This window comes from Bactrocera latifrons, unplaced genomic scaffold (assembly GCF_001853355.1).
Source record: "Bactrocera latifrons isolate USDA-ARS-PBARC rearing strain unplaced genomic scaffold, ASM185335v1 scaffold_417, whole genome shotgun sequence".
Classification (NCBI taxonomy): domain Eukaryota; kingdom Metazoa; phylum Arthropoda; class Insecta; order Diptera; family Tephritidae; genus Bactrocera; species Bactrocera latifrons.
This window is the reverse complement of record NW_017537065.1, coordinates 182,646-189,136: the sequence shown is the minus strand read 5'-3', so window position 1 is coordinate 189,136 and position 6,491 is coordinate 182,646. Positions and strand designations below refer to the sequence as shown.

Sequence of the window (6,491 nt, the reverse complement as noted above, 5' to 3'; positions counted from 1 at the left end):
TGTGTAGATGATATACATATGTATATGTACGTATTTGTGGTAGTACGTCGCACGTATACACGCATAGGACAGAGCAAACGCGGGTTTGCGTAGAGACAAGTACTGTAGTATGATGAGATTAACAACTGAACATGGTGCGATATACGAATCCGTTTTTACGTTGAACTCGTGTTTTGTCAGAGAGGAAAAGGGGGTGCGTGTTTAATAGGAAGACGACGTGGTTCAGCTTTTCGTTTGTGAGTTTGCACGCAACAGTAAAGCTGATGTACGTATGTATGTATACGTACATATGTATGTAAAACATACTCCCAACCAGGCATGCAAATGTATACGCATAATTGAGCGTTCTATTGTTAATGAATGTATGTGGGTATATGTATTTATGTATCGCGTTGCATGTATATGGCATATATGACTTGACCAAAACGGGTGAAAATCAGGAAAGAGCACAAAAGCATAATGGAAATGAATATAAAAGACAAAGGTGGACATGATTGAAAAAATGGTATAGACCAAGACGGTGACTTCTACATCAACGAACGAATGTAGAATACTTAAACATATACATATGTATGTACATATATACCCAACTAAGTATATGCAAGAACACTGAAAAACAAAAATATCACCGTTATGCATATTAGAAGAATTCTTATTTTAAAAGTTAAATTATTTCGTTAAATATGTCTTCATTAGCTTTTAATGTTTAGATTAAATACAATAAATAATTTAATGTTATCTCGAGCTGTTTCAAATTAATTGTCTCAGTTCTCGTCTAATACCTTTACCTGTTGGGTATGTGCTGTATGTGTACATTTTTATACGATTGCAAAGTTAGGTACACAYATACCAAATGCTGCATCATTTCGGTTAGGCAGAAATACATTTGAAAGCGCATATATTCAAATGCATACATGAATTTACTAAAATATAAGTCGGTTTGTAGATTTGTTTATATTATGTATATATGTATGTATGTACATATGTACATATACATAAGTAGGAACGTCTATAATTTTTGTACTACTTCTAATATCCTCACTTCTCAATAACTATTATACTTTATCATATTTTCCCCGAATCGGTTAAAACGATCATATAATAATATGTATTACATATGTATATACATACATTTGCTATGGAGTAAGACGGACATTGAAATATAAATAATTGTTTTTTTACTAAAGTAAGCAATAGTGAAAACTAGATATGTACGTCTTATTTATTAATGCCTGTATGTTTATATTCGTGATGTTGTTGCTTTCGTTTACATTCGTTTCAAGAATACAATACATTAAATAAAATTTTTGCAAAGTATTCTCATCCGGCTAGATATGCACATACATACATATACAATACATACTTAGGTATATGCTTTAGATTGGACATGTACATACATGCACGTAGATACATACATATACACATATACATATGTAGGTACATACTTTAGATTTGAAATGTGCATACATACATACACATATGTATGGCTAAGAAAAAATACATTTCCCTTTAGAAATACTTTAGTATTTTACGTGAATATGTAAGGATATCTATCCGTCAATCACACGTTTTACAAATACGATTCGCTATAATATCCCTGTTTCACATATGTATACATATATACATAAATCTTTGGTTTAAATTTCTTCAGTGGAAATATGCTCACTTCAAGATTTTATTTGGCTCAGACCTACGCCTATGTGTATATGTACATATTTATTTATTCGTGTATATAGAATAGATCCATCTAAATTTACTAGTAAGGTAGGTTTCTTGAAGAGACTGGCTATGTAAATATGCATATACGTACCCATTTGCATTGAAATGGCAAGAACACATTTAGCGTCTTCGCCGGACAGCGGCTTTTCATTCTGGCCAACTGGCAACTTACCGATGTTAATATCACGCTCCTTTCCTTATTGCTTTAATAGAAACTCAAACCTGTTCAAAAATGCTGAACGGCTCTTTGTTTTGTTCTTGTGGTTATACTATGCAACTTAGTTGTTGTGATTTATCTGACTTTTGTTTTGCTCACACTTTCGTATAGAGTCCTATTTGCTGCTATTCATAAAGATGTTCGCTCTCTTTGCGCTCTGACGATATGCATAAGCATGTGGAAAGTAGCGTCTGCATCCCTGATAGTGCTTCTTCGGTTCAATCTTCGTTTACTGAATGCTTGCAGGCGTCATTGGGATTTCAATTGATAATGTCGTGAATTTTTTTGTTGTTTCGTAAAATTGAACAGTTAGTTTGTTGACTGTTTAACGCATGTAACACCCAAATCTGAATATGCATATGTATATACATGGGTAATAAATGGGAAACGTATGTATATGTACCTATGAATTGTATCTAATAGGAAGTATTCAGCACCCAAACTTTTGGCAAAGACATTTGAAAACCATGTTTAAAAATAATCTGCAAAGAAAAACTAAAAAATGTAGCTACAGAGCATTAAGCTTTGTTTAACTAATTATTAAATGATCACCTAAAGCTAAATTAGTACTTCGTCGAATTACGAAATTTCCTAGATATGGTTTCCACCAAAAGCCTGCATTTCTCGATGAAAATGGTCTTCCATTGTTTATTCACTCCATAATTGCTTCGTATTTCATGAGTTCTCCTTCCCTAGAGCCTCTTGACCTCTGCCCGAAGATACTCAATTCGATTAACGTTAGGTGAGGGAGTCGACCAGCCCATAAATTCAAATTGAAACCGAAACAAGCCCAAATTAAAGTAAAGTATTCTCAAAACATGTTAYAACAGATTACACTTATGCTTACTAAAAACATAAAAACAAATAAAATTGAAGAAAATTCGAACGAACGAAAAATTCCGAAAAAAATTTATGAAAGTATAGTGGTAAGCTTTGCGTGGACACGAGTGTAATTTTGATTACCTTTTGTAACACCTGTCACATAACACAGGATATCATGCGTTTGCAAAAAATTTTCACCTTGTTTTAGCTAGCCAACTTCGTCATTCTATCTTATCCTTCATTGATCAGACCCGATTCTGACTAAGTCGAAAATTTTTCGGAAATTGTTCCAAGATTTCAACTCAATGGCACAAGACTGGTCGTACCACGGTCCAATACCGTGCTGTGAATAACCATGACGTTGCCTGTTTGTAACCAAGATATAAGAATGAGCCTTATACACATATTTTCCAAATTTAAGTGTTTTTGCTAGACAAGGTGTTTTTCAAAGTAAACAGGACTTAAAAAAAAGGACAAATGTTTTTTTTTTTGTAAAATAAATTTATTTTATTGAAAATAGTCTCCTTCTGCTTCTATTCAGCTTTTTGCACGGTCCAAAAGCATGTYGAACGAGTGTTTTAGTTCGTTGGCCGGTATGGCTGCCATTATGCCGGTGCAAGCCTTTTGAATGGCCTCTACGTCTGCATATCAGGTGATAGCATAGGACACAAAGTTACGACAACCGTTGAGGTCATAAAAGTAATTTCAACATACCTACAGTGAAACGAATTAAAACAAAAAAACATTTTTTATATTTTCTACGATTTTAATAGAGTATAATAGTTTCGTTCACTTAACGGTTGTATATATAACCTAAACCTAAACGAGATAGATATAAATGATCACGATGACAGGCACCGTTTATTTTTTTGTGAAGTTCTATACCTAGGGATAATTAATACGAGTATAACAGTATAAAACTTTGCACGAAACATACATTTAGTGTATGCCACCTTTTGATTAAAAATTGTTCAAATCTAACAAGAACCGTTCAAGCCCTATATCTGTGCGTCAAAAATGGGTTGAATCGGGCAATACAATTCTTCGCGCCGTTATAACTAATGTAAATATTTTCGATTTTTCGGGTGACTTTATATTGCATATATCGGCTATTATGTGAGTTATCTCAATGAAAACAAGAAAAAAGTTAACTTCGGCTGCAGTGAAGCTAATATACCCTCCACAGCTGCATTTTTTTAATAACTATGAATTCCGTTTGTATGGAAGCTATACGCTATAGTAATCCGATCTGAACAAGTTTTTCGGAGATTATATTATCACCTTAAGCAGTAATCCCTGTCAAATTTCGTGGAGATACCAATTCAAATACAAAGGTTTTTCTTACAAGCTGTTGATTCTGATCGTTCGGTTTGTATGGCAGCTAGATGCTATAGTAAGCCGATTTGAACAATTTCTTCCGATATTACATATTTACATATATACAGAGAGACATGGCTAAATCGACTCAGCTCAACATAGTGATCGTTTATGTACTTTATAGGGTCTCCGACGCTTCTTTCTGGGTGTTACAAAATTCATGACAAACTTAATATAACCTGTTAAGGGTGTAATGAGAGAGCGTGTTCTGCTCATAACAGTGTATCTTTGTTGTTAAATTTGATAAAATTGATCTAGCCAGAATATAACTAATATAAAGATTTTTGATAATCCGGCTGACTTTGCTCTATATTATTTATTTTTTAGTATGTGGCAAGTTAATAGTATGTGATTGATATAAATAAAACCGGGTCAGTGTATGAGTTATATAGAGTATATGTATAACGTTTGACGTTTTACACCTTAAAGTATTTCCTTAGCTTTGATTCTTGCAAGGTGCAGGAGTATAAGATGTTTGGTTGCAACCGAACTTAGTCCTACCTTTCTTCATTTACTACACCCTGAACAGGGTATATTAAGTTTTTATACCCTGAACAGTGTATATTAAGTTTGTCACGATGTTTGTAGGAAGCGTCGGAGACCCTATAAAGAATATATATAAATGTTCAGTATGTTGAGCTGAGTCGATTTACCCATGTCCGTCTGTCTGTCTGCCCGTCCGTCCATCCGTCTATATATATACGAACTAGTCCCTCAGTTCTTAAGTTATCCTTTTGAAATTTTGCAAACGTCATTTTCCCTTCAAGAAGCTGCTCATTTGTCGAAGCGGCCAATATCGGACCACTATAGCATATAGCTACCATATAAACGATCGGAATCAAGTTCTTGTATGGAAAACTTTCACATTTGACAATGTATCTTCACCAAATTTGGTACAGATTATTTTCTAGGGCAACAATGTAAGAAATTGTTCAGATCGGTTAACTATAGCATATAGCTACCATACAAACTGAGCGATCGGAGTTAAGGGCTTGTATGGCAAACTTTCGCATTTGACGATGTATCTTCACCAAATTTTGTATAGATTATTTTCTAGGGCAACAATGTAATCTCCGAAGAAATTGTTCAGATCGGTTAACTATAGCATATAGCTACCATATAAACTGAGCGATCGGAGTAAAGGGCTTGTATGACAAACTTTCGCATTTGACGTGGTATCCTCATGAAATTTTACATGAATTATTGTTGTTAGAAATAATGTAATATATTTCAGATCGGTTAACTATAGCATATAGTTTCCATACAAACTGAATGATTGGAATGAAGTTCTTGTATGGAAAATTTTCGCATTTGACGTGGTATCTTTACGAAATTTGATATGGATTACTGCTTACGGTAATTATGTAATATCCGAAAAAAATGTTAAGATACAATACAATAGTTGAAGAAATTTTGAAGGTCAGATAACAAAACCTGCCATACAAATAAAGAATCGAAATCAAGTTCATATATGGGCAACTTTGGYTAAATATCATTACAAAATTTGACATGAATAACTTTTTTTATTAAATAGCAAATCAATTTATATCCACAATGTAATATAGTTTGTAGGTGTAATGGATCTAATTAATAATCTACATTATATTTTCTATATTTTAATCAGAATTATCCACTATACAAATAATATATTCTAAGCAAATGGTTATTATTATAACATAAGAATAAGGAGAAAAAATATTTTTTTTATTTGCCATAAAATAATTAAATTTCAAATTTTTTTATATGCATATTTTACTATATATTAATATAATAATAGAGCATTATGTTTTAAAACTTTAATTAACTCTTAGGTAGGAACAAAACAAAACCGGGGTATTAACGTAGGTAGGAACTAAACATACATGTAGTTCGATAGGCTGCAAGGCCTCTTTTGTAATTAAGGCCTTAGTATTTTCACTAAAATTGCTTGATGAATACAGTATTCAGGGAAATTTTACAGATCAGACAATTATATCATACATTTTTTTTATAGAAGATTTTTTTTTGACAAGAATATATATGGCACATAAGATAAGTAGCAAAAATATGATTAAAAAATTAGTTATATAATAAATAAATCCCTAATTTTTCCAGATAWGAATAATTGAAATTTAAGCATATTTATTGAACCCTAATAAACTGGTGGGTAGGCAAAACAAAATCTAGATAGAAGGTAATTTTGTAAACATTATTGTCCTGTATTAAAACCCTAATTAACTGATAGGGAAGAACAAAACAAAACGTAGGTAGAAAACAAAGTTGGGAGGTTAGTTAAAGTGTAACTGTAGGAAGGACTTGACATATAAGGTTCTAAAAAATTTTATAAATAGGGTGTAAACTCAACGGATTACTTCAG

The 6,491-nt window shown here is 32.5% G+C and overlaps 1 protein-coding gene across 1 annotated transcript in view; it reads left to right on the top strand.

The window, feature by feature from the left end:
- Nucleotides 1–6,491, top strand: part of LOC108972696 (coiled-coil domain-containing protein lobo) — a 194,348-nt gene that overhangs the window by 25,223 nt on the left and 162,634 nt on the right. The gene's annotated exons all lie outside the window — the stretch shown is intronic.